Source organism: Hordeum vulgare, unplaced genomic scaffold, assembly GCF_904849725.1.
Source record: "Hordeum vulgare subsp. vulgare unplaced genomic scaffold, MorexV3_pseudomolecules_assembly, whole genome shotgun sequence".
In the NCBI taxonomy this organism is placed as follows: domain Eukaryota; kingdom Viridiplantae; phylum Streptophyta; class Magnoliopsida; order Poales; family Poaceae; genus Hordeum; species Hordeum vulgare.
The window spans coordinates 327,501-340,000 of record NW_025422486.1 but is presented as its reverse complement, the minus strand read 5'-3'; the positions used below and the strand labels follow the sequence as shown (position 1 = coordinate 340,000).

General features: G+C 45.0%; 10 non-coding genes across 10 annotated transcripts; all 10 read left to right on the top strand.

Annotated features, from left to right (window-relative positions):
* Window positions 1-7,899: 7,899 nt before the first annotated feature.
* Window positions 7,900-8,018, top strand: LOC123416441. The gene has a single exon (XR_006616099.1). It is a non-coding gene; the product is annotated as a 5S ribosomal RNA (ribosomal RNA).
* A 365-nt stretch (window positions 8,019-8,383) lies between these two features.
* Window positions 8,384-8,502, top strand: LOC123415911. The gene has a single exon (XR_006615602.1). It is a non-coding gene; the product is annotated as a 5S ribosomal RNA (ribosomal RNA).
* Window positions 8,503-8,933: 431 nt separating this feature from the next.
* LOC123415491 lies at window positions 8,934-9,052 on the top strand. Its single transcript, XR_006615208.1, has one exon. It is a non-coding gene; the product is annotated as a 5S ribosomal RNA (ribosomal RNA).
* Window positions 9,053-9,429: 377 nt separating this feature from the next.
* On the top strand, window positions 9,430-9,548 carry LOC123415441. The gene has a single exon (XR_006615160.1). It is a non-coding gene; the product is annotated as a 5S ribosomal RNA (ribosomal RNA).
* A 343-nt stretch (window positions 9,549-9,891) lies between these two features.
* Window positions 9,892-10,010, top strand: LOC123415490. The gene has a single exon (XR_006615207.1). It is a non-coding gene; the product is annotated as a 5S ribosomal RNA (ribosomal RNA).
* A 377-nt stretch (window positions 10,011-10,387) lies between these two features.
* LOC123415429 lies at window positions 10,388-10,506 on the top strand. Its single transcript, XR_006615149.1, has one exon. It is a non-coding gene; the product is annotated as a 5S ribosomal RNA (ribosomal RNA).
* Window positions 10,507-10,862: 356 nt separating this feature from the next.
* LOC123416716 lies at window positions 10,863-10,981 on the top strand. Its single transcript, XR_006616321.1, has one exon. It is a non-coding gene; the product is annotated as a 5S ribosomal RNA (ribosomal RNA).
* A 335-nt stretch (window positions 10,982-11,316) lies between these two features.
* Window positions 11,317-11,435, top strand: LOC123415417. The gene has a single exon (XR_006615137.1). It is a non-coding gene; the product is annotated as a 5S ribosomal RNA (ribosomal RNA).
* Window positions 11,436-11,788: 353 nt separating this feature from the next.
* LOC123415893 lies at window positions 11,789-11,907 on the top strand. Its single transcript, XR_006615585.1, has one exon. It is a non-coding gene; the product is annotated as a 5S ribosomal RNA (ribosomal RNA).
* Window positions 11,908-12,317: 410 nt separating this feature from the next.
* LOC123415405 lies at window positions 12,318-12,436 on the top strand. Its single transcript, XR_006615126.1, has one exon. It is a non-coding gene; the product is annotated as a 5S ribosomal RNA (ribosomal RNA).
* The last annotated feature ends 64 nt before the right edge of the window (window positions 12,437-12,500 follow it).

Sequence of the window (12,500 nt, the reverse complement as noted above, 5' to 3'; positions counted from 1 at the left end):
CCGAGGAGTCTCTCGGGTCATGTCTACATAGTTCTCGAACCCGCAGGGTCTGCACACTTAAGGTTCGACGTTGTTTTATGCGTATTTGAGTTATATGGTTGGTTACCGAATGTTGTTCGGAGTCCCGGATGAGATCATGGACATCACGAGGGTTTCCGGAATGGTCCGGAAACGAAGATTGATATATAGGATGACCTCATTTGGTTACCGGAAGGTTTTCGTGCATTACCGGAAAAGTTTCGGGCTCATCGGTAGTGTACCGGGAGTGCCGGGAGGGGTGCCGGGGACCATCGGGAGGGGTGTCACGCCCCAAGGGGTCTCATGGGCTATGGGAAGAGATAAACCAGCCCCTAGTGGGCTGGAATAAGTTCCCACTAAGGCCCATAAGGTTTGAGAAGGAAAAAACACAAGGTGGAAAGAGTTTCCAAGTGGGAAGGTGGAATCCTACTCCAAGTAGGATTGGAGTAGGACTCCTCCACCTCCAATTTCGGCCAAACCTTTGGGTTTTGAGGCTGCCTCCTCCCCTCCCTCCCACCTATATATACGGAGGTTTTAGGGCTGATTTGAGACGACTTTTCCACGGCAGCCCGACCACATACCTCCACGGTTTTTCCTCTAGATCGCGTTTCTGCGGAGCTCGGGCGGAGCCCTGCTGAGACAAGGTCATCACCAACCTCCGGAGCGCCGTCACGCTGCCGGAGAACTCTTCTACCTCTCCGTCTCTCTTGCTGGATCAAGAAGGCCGAGATCATCGTCGAGCTGTACGTGTGCTGAACGCGGAGGTGCCGTCCGTTCGGTACTAGATCGTGGGACTGATCGCGGGATTGTTCGCGGGGCGGATCGAGGGACGTGAGGACGTTCCACTACATCAACCGCGTTCACTAACGCTTCTGCTGTATGATCTACAAGGGTACGTAGATCACTCATCCCCTCTCGTAGATGGACATCACCATGATAGGTCTTCGTGCGCGTAGGAAAATTTTTGTTTCCCATGCGACGTTACCCAACAGTGGCATCATGAGCTAGGTTCATGCGTAGATGTCTTCTCGAGTAGAACACAAAAGGTTTTGTGGGCGGTGATGTGCGTTTTGCTGCCCTCCTTAGTCTTTTCTTGATTCCGCGGTATTGTTGGATTGAAGCGGCTTGGACCGACATTACTCGTACGCTTACGAGAGACTGGTTTCATCGTCACGAGTAACCCCCTTTGCTCAAAGATGACTGGCAAGTGACGGTTTCTCCAACTTTAGTTGAATCGGATTTGACCGAGGAGGTCCTTGGATGAGGTTAAATAGCAACTCATATATCTCCGTTGTGGTGTTTGCGTAAGTAAGATGCGATCCTACTAGATACCCTTGGTCACCACGTAAAACATGCAACAACAAAATTAGAGGACGTCTAACTTGTTTTTGCAGGGTATGATTGTGATGTGATATGGCCAACGATGTGATGTGATATATTGGATGTATGAGATGATCATGTTGTAATAGAAATATCGACTTGCACGTCGATGGTACGGCAACCGGCAGGAGCCATAGGGTTGTCTTTATAACTAACGTTTGTGCTTGCAGATGCGTTTACTATTTTGCTAGGACGTAGCTTTAGTAGTAATAGCATAAGTAGCACGACAACCCCGATGGCGACACATTGATGGAGATCATGATGATGGAGATCATGGTGTGGCGCCGGTGACAAGAAGATCGTGCCGGTGCTTTGGTGATTGAGATCAAGAAGCACGTGATGATGGCCATATCATGTCACTTATGAATTGCATGTGATGTTAATCCTTTTATGCACCTTATTTTGCTTAGAACGACGGTAGCATTATGAGGTGATCTCTCACTAAAATTTCAAGATGAAATTGTGTTCTCCCCGACTGTGCACCGTTGCTACAGTTCGTCGTTTCGAGACACCACGTGATGATCGGGTGTGATAGACTCAACGTTCACATACAACGGGTGCAAAACAGTTGCGCACGCGGAACACTCGGGTTAAGCTTGACGAGCCTAGCATGTGCAGACATGGCCTCGGAACACATGAGACCGAAAGGTCGAGCATGAATCGTATAGTTGATATGATTAGCATAGAGATGCTTACCACTGAAACTATTCTCGACTCACGTGATGATCGGACTTGAGATAGCGGATTTGGATCATGTACCACTCAAATGACTAGAGAGATGTACTTTTTGAGTGGGAGTTCTTAAGTAATATGATTAATTGAACTAATTGTCATGAACATAGTCTAATGGTCTTTGCAAATTACGATGTAGCTTGCGCTATAGCTCTACTGTTTTTATATGTTCCTAGAGAAAATTTAGTTGAAAATTGATAGTAGCAAACTTTGCAGACTGAGTCTGTAAAACCGAGGATTGTCCTCGTTGCTGCACAGAAGGCTTATGTCCTTAATGCACCACTCGGTGTGCTGCACCTCGAGCGTCGTCTGTGGATGCTGTGAACATCCGACATACACGTTTCTGATGACTACACGATAGTTCAGTGCAAAGTACTTAATGGCTTAGAAACAAGGCACCGAAAACGTTTTAAAATGTCACGGAACATAAATGATGTTCTAAAGAGATGAAATTGTGATTTCATGCTTGTGCCCTTGTTAAGAGGTACGAGACCTCCAACAAGATTCTTTGACCACAAAGTAAAGGAGAAAAGCTCAATCGTTGAGCATGTGCTCAGATTGTCTGAGTACGACAATCACTTGAATCAAGTGGGAGCTAATCTTCCAGATGAGATAGTGATGGTTCTCCAAAAGTCACTGCCACCAAGCTTTGAGAGCTTCGTGATGAACTATAACATATCAAGGATAGATACAATGATCCTTGAGCGATTCGCGACGTTTGACACTGCGAAAGTAGAAATCAAGAAGGAGCATCAATAGTTGATGGTTTGGAAAACCACTAAGTTTCAAGAAAGGCGAGGGCTAGAAGGGATACTTCATGAAACGGCAAAACAGTTGCTGCGCTAATGAAGAGACCCAAACCCAAACCCGAGACTAAGTGCTTCTGTAATAAGGGGAACAGTCACTGAGGCGGAGCAACTCTAGATACTTGGTAGATAAGAAGGCTGGCAAAAGTCGAGAGAAGTATATTTGATATACATAATGTTGATGTGTACTTTACTAGTACTCCTAGTAGCACAAGGGTATTGGATACCGGTTCGGTTGCTAAGTGATTAGTAACACGAAATGAAAGCTACGGTATAAACGGAGACTAGCTAAAGGCGAGGTGACGATACGTGTTGGAAGTGTTTCCAAGGTTGATATGATCAAACGTCGCACGCTCCCTCTACCATCGGGATTGGTGTTGAACCTAAATAATTGTTATTTGGTGCTTGCATTAGGCATGAACATGATTGGATCATGTTTATTGCAATACGATTATTCATTCAAAGAGAATAATGGTTACTCTATTTGCTTGAATAATCACCTTCAATGGTTTACTGAATCTCGATTGTAGTGTTACACATTGGTGCCAAAAGATACGAGTTAATGATGATAGTACCACTTACTTGTGGCACTGCCGCTTGAGTCATGTTAGTATAAATTGCATGAAGAGGGTCCATGCTGATGGATCTTTACTCACCTGATTGCGAATCACTAGTGACATGGAAATCATACCACATGAGCAAGGCCTTGTTTTCATTGAGATGAAACAAGATAGTAACTTGTCGGAAGTGATACATTTTTGATGTATGCAGTCCAATGAGTGCTGAGGCACGCAGTGGATATCATTATGTTCTTACTTCACTGACGACTTGAGTAGATACAGGAGTATTTACTTAATGAATCACAAGTCTGAAATACTGAAAAGTTCAATTCCGTTTCAGAGTGAAGTTCGTCGTAACAAGAGGATGAACTGTCTACGATATGATCATAGAAATGAATATCTGAGTTGCGAGTTTTTGGTACACAGTTAAGACAATGTGGAAATTGTTTCACAGTTCATGCCACCTGGAACATCATAGTGTGATGATGTGTCTGAACGTCATAGCCACGCACTATTTAGTATGGTGCATGCCGTGATGTCTCTTATCGAATTACCATTATCGTTTATGGGTTATGCATTAGAGACAACCGCATTCACTTTAAATAGGGCACCGCGTATTTCCGTTGAGATGACACAGTATAGACTGAGGTTTAGAGAAATCTAAACTGTCGTTTCTTGAAAGTTTGGGGCTTCGACACTTATGTGAAAAAGTTTCAGCCTGATAAGCTCGAACCCAAAGCGGATAAATGCATCTTCATAGGATATCCAAAACAGTTGGGTACATCTCCTATCTCAGATCCGAAAGCAAAGTGTTTGTTTCTAGAAACGGATCCTTTCTCGAGGAAAGGTTTCTCTCGAAAGAATTGAGTGGGAGGGTAGTAGAACTTGATGAGGTTATTGAACCATCACTTCAACCAGTGTGTAGCAGGGCGCAGGAAGTTGTTCATGTGGCGCCTACACCAATTGAAGTGGAAGCTGATGATGATGATCATTGAGCTTTGAATCAAGTTACTACAAACCTCGTAGGTCGACAAGGTCGCGTACTGCTGCAGAGTAGTACGGTAACCCTGTCTTGGAGGTCATGTTGTTGAGCAACAGTGAACCTACGAGTTATGGAGAAAGCGATGGTGGGCCCAGATTCCGACAAATGGCTGGAATCCATGAAATCCGAGAGAGGATCCATGTGTGAAAACAAAGTGTAGACTTTGGTAGAACTACTTGATGGTCATAGGACTATTGAGTAAAAATGGATCTTTAAAAGAAGACAGACGATGATGGTGATAAGTCACTATTAAGAAAAGCTCGACTTGTCGCAAAGATGTTTTCGATAAGATCAAACAGTTGACTATGATGAGACTTTCTCACTCGTAGCGATGCTAAAAGTCTGTTAGAATTATGTTAGTTGTTGATGCATTATTTATGAAATATTGCACGTAGGATGTCAAAACATTGTTTTCTCGACGGTTTCCTTGAGCAAACATTGTATGTGATACAACCAGAAGGTTTTGTCGATCCTAAAGATACTAGCAAGTATGCAAGCTCCAGTGATCCTTCAATGGACTGGTGCAAGCATCTCGGAGTTGGAATATACACTTTGATGAGATGATCAAAGATTTTGGGTTTGTACAAGGTTTATGAGAAACTTGTATTTCCAAAGAAGTGAGTGGGAGCACTATAGAATTTCTGATAGGTATATGTGGTTGACATATTGTGGATCAGAAGTAATGTAGAATTTCTGTAAAGCATACAAGGTTGTTTGAAAGAAGTTTTCAAAGGAGTACCTGGATTACGCTACTTGAACGTTGAGCATCAAATATCTATGGAGATAGATCGAAAGCGCTTAATAGAAGTTTCAACAAGATGCATGCCTTGACAAGTTTTTGAAAGAGTTCAAAATAGACCAGCAAAGAAGGAGTTCTTGGTTGCGTTGTGAGGTGTGAATTTGAGTAAGACTCAAAACCCGACCACGGCAGAATAAAGAGAATAGACGAAGGTCGTCTTCTATGCCTTAGCCGTAGAATATAAGTATGCCATGCTGCGTACCGCACCTGAAGTGTGCCTTGACTCAAAGTATGTTGAGAGGTACAGAGAGTGATCCATGATTGAATCACTAGCAGCGGTCGAAATTTATCCTTAGTAACTAATGGACTAAGGAATTTTTCTCGATTATGGAGGTGGTTAAAGAGTTTGTCGTAAAGGGTTACGTCAATGCAAGCTTTGACACTAATCCGGATAACTATGAGTAGTGAAACGGATTCGTATAGTAGAGTAGATATTTGGAGCATTTCCGAATAGCACGTAGTAGCAGCATCTATAAGATGACATAAAGATTTGTAAAGAACGCACGAATCTGAAAGTTTCAGAACCGTTGACTAAAACCTCTCTCACGAGCAAGACGTGATCAGACCCCATAACTATATGGGTGTTGGATTTGTTGGAATCACATGGTGATGTGAACTAGATTATTGACTCTAGTGCAAGTGGGAGACTGTTGGAAATATGCCCTAGAGGCAATAATAAATTAGTTATTATTATATTTCTTAGTTCATGATAATCGTTTATTATCCATGCTATAATTGTATTGATTGGAAACACAATACTTGTGTGGATACATAGACAAAACACTGTCCCTAGTAAGCCTCTAGTTGACTAGCTCGTTGATCAAAGATGGTCAAGGTTTCCTGGCCATAGGCAAGTGTTGTCACTTGATAACGGGATCACATCATTAGGAGAATCATGTGATGGACTAGACCCAAACTAATAGACGTAGCATGTTGATCGTGTCATTTTGTTGCTACTGTTTTCTGCGTGTCAAGTATTTGTTCCTATGACCATGAGATCATATAACTCACGGACACCGGAGGAATGCTTTGTGTGTATCAAACGTCGCAACGTAACTGGGTGACTATAAAGATGCTCTACAGGTATCTCCGAAGGTGTTCGTTGAGTTAGTATAGATCGAGACTGGGATTTGTCACTCCGTGTGACGGAGAGGTATCTCGGGGCCCACTCGGTAATACAACATCACACACAAGCCTTGCAAGCAATGTAACTTAATGTAAGTTGCGGGATCTTGTATTACGGAACGAGTAAAGAGACTTGCCGGTAAACGAGATTGAAATAGGTATGCGGATACTAACGATCGAATCTCGGGCAAGTAACATACCGAAGGACAAAGGGAATGACATACGGGATTATATGAATCCTTGGCACTGAGGTTCAAACGATAAGATCTTCGTAGAATATGTAGGATCCAATATGGGCATCCAGGTCCCGCTATTGGATATTGACCGAGGAGTCTCTCGGGTCATGTCTACATAGTTCTCGAACCCGCAGGGTCTGCACACTTAAGGTTCGACGTTGTTTTATGCGTATTTGAGTTATATGGTTGGTTACAGAATGTTGTTCGGAGTCCCGGATGAGATCATGGACATCACGAGGGTTTCCGGAATGGTCCGGAAACGAAGATTGATATATAGGATGACCTCATTTGGTTACCGGAAGGTTTTCGTGCATTACCGGAAAAGTTTCGGGCTCATCGGTAGTGTACCGGGAGTGCCGGGAGGGGTGCCGGGGACCATCGGGAGGGGTGTCACGCCCCAAGGGGTCTCATGGGCTATGGGAAGAGATAAACCAGCCCCTAGTGGGCTGGAATAAGTTCCCACTAAGGCCCATAAGGTTTGAGAAGGAAAAAACACAAGGTGGAAAGAGTTTCCAAGTGGGAAGGTGGAATCCTACTCCAAGTAGGATTGGAGTAGGACTCCTCCACCTCCAATTTCGGCCAAACCTTTGGGTTTTGAGGCTGCCTCCTCCCCTCCCTCCCACCTATATATACGGAGGTTTTAGGGCTGATTTGAGACGACTTTTCCACGGCAGCCCGACCACATACCTCCACGGTTTTTCCTCTAGATCGCGTTTCTGCGGAGCTCGGGCGGAGCCCTGCTGAGACAAGGTCATCACCAACCTCCGGAGCGCCGTCACGCTGCCGGAGAACTCTTCTACCTCTCTGTCTCTCTTGCTGGATCAAGAAGGCCGAGATCATCGTCGAGCTGTACGTGTGCTGAACGCGGAGGTGCCGTCCGTTCGGTACTAGATCGTGGGACTGATCGCGGGATTGTTCGCGGGGCGGATCGAGGGACGTGAGGACGTTCCACTACATCAACCGCGTTCACTAACGCTTCTGCTGTACGATCTACAAGGGTACGTAGATCAATCATCCCCTCTCGTAGATGGACATCACCATGATAGGTCTTCGTGCGCGTAGGAAATTTTTTGTTTCCCATGCGACGTTACCCAACACCAACGACTAGTAGTAGTAGTAGTAGTAGTAGTAGTAGTAATAGTAGTAGTAGTAGTAGTAGTAGTAGGGGCAAGCATAAGGAAGAAATAGATAGTTGCATGTCGGATGCGATCATACCAGCACTAAAGCACCGGATCCTATCAGAACTCCAAAGTTAAGCGTGCTTTGGCGAGAGTACTACTAGGATGGGTGACCTCCTGGGAAGTCCTCGTGTTGCATTCCCCTTTTTAAATATATTTTTGCGCCACGTGACAAGGATGACGCGGGACCGTGATCTATATGACCTCGTTTTCTTATTTTTGACGTTTACTAGTTTTCTTATTTTTGACGTTTGTGATATGTTTTAGCTTGCCCCTCCCGTGTCCATTGCCACATTTGCCTCGACAACGGAGACGAGTTTAACACAAGAATTTCACCGCTCCCTCTCTACCCCGACAACACGAGCACCGCCACGACCTCTTTGACTTTTCCCACCGCGCATGACACCCAACGACTAGTAGTAATAGTAGTAGTAGTAGTAGAAGTAGTAGCAGTAGTAGCAGTAGTAGTAGGGGCAAGCATAAGGAACAAATAGATAGTTGCATGTTGGATGCGATCATACCAACACTAAAGCACCGGATCCCATCAGAATTCCGAAGTTAAGCGTGCTTGGGCGAGAGTAGTACTAGGATGGGTGACCTCCTGGGAAGTCCTCGTGTTGCATTCCCCTTTTTAAATATATTTTTGCGCCACATGACAAGGATGACGCGGGACCGTGATCTATATGACCTCGTTTTCTTATTTTTGACGTTTACTAGTTTTCTTATTTTTGACGTTTGTGATATGTTTTAGCTTGCCCCTCCCGTGTCCATTGCCACATTTGCCTCGAGAACGGAGACGAGTTTAACACAAGAATTACACCGCTCCCTCTCTACCCCGACAACACGAGCACCGCCACGACCTCTGTGACTTTTCCCACCGCGCATGACACCCAACGACTAGTAGTAGTAGTAGTAGTAGTAGTAGTAGTAGTAGTAGTAGTAATAGTAGTAGTAGTAGTAGTACTAGTAGTAGTAGTAGTAGTAGTACTAGTAGTAGTACTAGTAGTAGTAGTAGTAGTAGGGGCAAGCATAAGGAACAAATAGATAGTTGCCTGTCGGATGGGATCATACCAGCACTAAAGCACCGGATCCCATCAGAACTCCGAAGTTAAGCGTGCTTGGGCGAGAGTAGTACTAGGATGGGTGACCTCCTGGGAAGTCCTTGTGTTGCATTCCCCTTTTTAACTATATTTTTGCGCCACGTGACAAGGATGACGCGGGACCATGATCTATATGACCTCGTTTTCTTATTTTTGACGTTTACTAGTTTTCTTATTTTTGACGTTTGTGATATGTTTTAGCTTGCCCCTCCCGTGTCCATTGCCACATTTGCCTCGACAACGGAGACGAGTTTAACACAAGAATTTCACCGCTCCCTCTCTACCCCGACAACACGAGCACCGCCACGACCTCTTTGACTTTTCCCACCGCGCATGACACCCAACGACTAGTAGTAGTAGTAGTAGTAGCAGTAGTAGTAGTAGTAGCAGTAGTAGTAGTAGTAGCAGTAGTAGTAGGGGCAAGCATAAGGAACAAATAGATAGTTGCATGTCGGATGCGATCATACCAGCACTAAAGCACCGGATCCCATCAGAACTCCGAAGTTAAGCGTGCTTGGGCGAGAGTAGTACTAGGATGGGTGACCTCCTGGGAAGTCCTCGTGTTGCATTCCCCTTTTTAAATATATTTTTGGGCCACGTGACAAGGATGACGCGGGACCGTGATCTATATGACCTCGTTTTCTTATTTTTGACGTTTACTAGTTTTCTTATTTTTTAACACAAGAATTACACCGCTCCCTCTCTACCCCGACAACACGAGCACCGCCACGACCTCTGTGACTTTTCCCACCGCGCATGACACCCAACGACTAGTAGTAGTAGTAGTAGTAGTAGTAGTAGTAGTAGTAGTAATAGTAGTAGTAGTAGTAGTACTAGTAGTAGTAGTAGTAGTAGTACTAGTAGTAGTAGTAGTAGTAGGGGCAAGCATAAGGAACAAATAGATAGTTGCCTGTCGGATGGGATCATACCAGCACTAAAGCACCGGATCCCATCAGAACTCCGAAGTTAAGCGTGCTTGGGCGAGAGTAGTACTAGGATGGGTGACCTCCTGGGAAGTCCTTGTGTTGCATTCCCCTTTTTAACTATATTTTTGCGCCACGTGACAAGGATGACGCGGGACCATGATCTATATGACCTCGTTTTCTTATTTTTGACGTTTACTAGTTTTCTTATTTTTGACGTTTGTGATATGTTTTAGCTTGCCCCTCCCGTGTCCATTGCCACATTTGCCTCGACAACGGAGACGAGTTTAACACAAGAATTTCACCGCTCCCTCTCTACCCCGACAACACGAGCACCGCCACGACCTCTTTGACTTTTCCCACCGCGCATGACACCCAACGACTAGTAGTAGTAGTAGTAGTAGCAGTAGTAGTAGTAGTAGCAGTAGTAGTAGTAGTAGCAGTAGTAGTAGGGGCAAGCATAAGGAACAAATAGATAGTTGCATGTCGGATGCGATCATACCAGCACTAAAGCACCGGATCCCATCAGAACTCCGAAGTTAAGCGTGCTTGGGCGAGAGTAGTACTAGGATGGGTGACCTCCTGGGAAGTCCTCGTGTTGCATTCCCCTTTTTAAATATATTTTTGGGCCACGTGACAAGGATGACGCGGGACCGTGATCTATATGACCTCGTTTTCTTATTTTTGACGTTTACTAGTTTTCTTATTTTTGAAGTTTGTGATATGTTTTAGCTTGCCCCTCCCGTGTCCATTGCCACATTTGCCTCGACAACGGAGACGAGTTTAACACAAGAATTTCACCGCTCCCTCTCTACCCCGACAACACGAGCACCGCCACGACCTCTCTGACTTTTCCCACCGCGCATGACACCCAACGACTAGTAGTAGTAGTAGTAGCAGTAGTAGCAGTAGTAGCAGTAGTAGTAGGGGCAAGCATAAGGAACAAATAGATAGTTGCATGTCGGATGCGATCATACCAGCACTAAAGCACCGGATCCCATCAGAACTCCGAAGTTAAGCGTGCTTGGGCGAGAGTAGTACTAGAATGGGTGACCTCCTGGGAAGTCCTCGTGTTGCATTCCCCTTTTTAAATATATTTTTGCGCCACGTGACAAGGATGACACGGGCCCATGATCTATATGACCTCGTTTTCTTATTTTTGACGTTTACTAGTTTTCTTATTTTTGACGTTTGTGATATGTTTTAGCTTGCTCCTCCCGTGTCCATTGCCACATTTGCCTCGAGAACGGAGACGAGTTTAACACAAGAATTTCACCGCTCCCTCTCTACCCCGACAACACGAGCACCGCCACGACCTGTGTGACTTTTCCCACCGCGCATGACACCCAACGACTAGTAGTAGTAGTAGTAGTAGTAGTAGGGGCAAGCATAAGGAACAAATAGATAGTTGCACGTCGGATGCGATCATACCAGCACTAAAGCACCGGATCCCATCAGAACTCCGAAGTTAAGCGTGCTTGGGCGAGAGTAGTACTAGGATGGGTGACCTCCTGGGAAGTCCTCGTGTTGCATTCCCCTTTTTAAATATATTTTTGCGCCACATGACAAGGATGACGCGGGACCGTGATCTATATGACCTCGTTTTCTTATTTTTGACGTTTACTAGTTTTCTTATTTTTGATGTTTGTGATATGTTTTAGCTTGCCCCTCCCGTGTCCATTGCCACATTTGCCTCGACAACGGAGACGAGTTTAACACAAGAATTTCACCGCTCCCTCTCTACCCCGACAACACGAGCACCGCCTCGACCTCTCTGACTTTTCCCACCGCGCATGACACCCAACGACTAGTAGTAGTAGTAGTAGTAGTAGAAGTAGTAGAAGTAGTAGTAGGGGCAAGCATAAGGAACAAATAGATAGTTGCATGTCGGATGCGATCATACCAGCACTAAAGGACCGGATCCCATCAGAACTCTGAAGTTAAGCGTGCTTGGGCGAGAGTAGTACTAGGATGGGTGACCTCCTGGGAAGTCCTCGTGTTGCATTCCCCTTTTTAAATATATTTTTGCGCCACGTGACAAGGATGACACGGGACCGTGATCTATATGACCTCGTTTTCTTATTTTTGACGTTTACTAGTTTTCTTATTTTTGACGTTTGTGATATGTTTTAGCTTGCCCCTCCCGTGTCCATTGCCACATTTGCCTCGAGAACGGAGACGAGTTTAACACAAGAATTTCACCGCTCCCTCTCTACCCCGACAACACGAGCACCGCCACGACCTCTGTGACTTTTCCCACCGCGCATGACACCCAACGACTACTAGTAGTAGTAGTAGTAGTAGTAGTAGTAGTAGTAGTAGTAGTAGTAGTAGTAGTAGTAGTAGTAGTAGTAGTAGTAGTAGTAGTAGTAGTAGTAGTAGGGGCAAGCATAAGGAACAAATAGATAGTTGCATGTCGGATGCGATCATACCAGCACTAAAGCACCGGATCCCATCAGAACTCCGAAGTTAAGCGTGCTTGGGCGAGAGTAGTACTAGGATGGGTGACCTCCTGGGAAGTCCTCGTGTTGCATTCCCCTTTTTAAATATATTTTTGCGCCACGTGACTAGGATGACGCGGGACCGTGATCTATATGACCT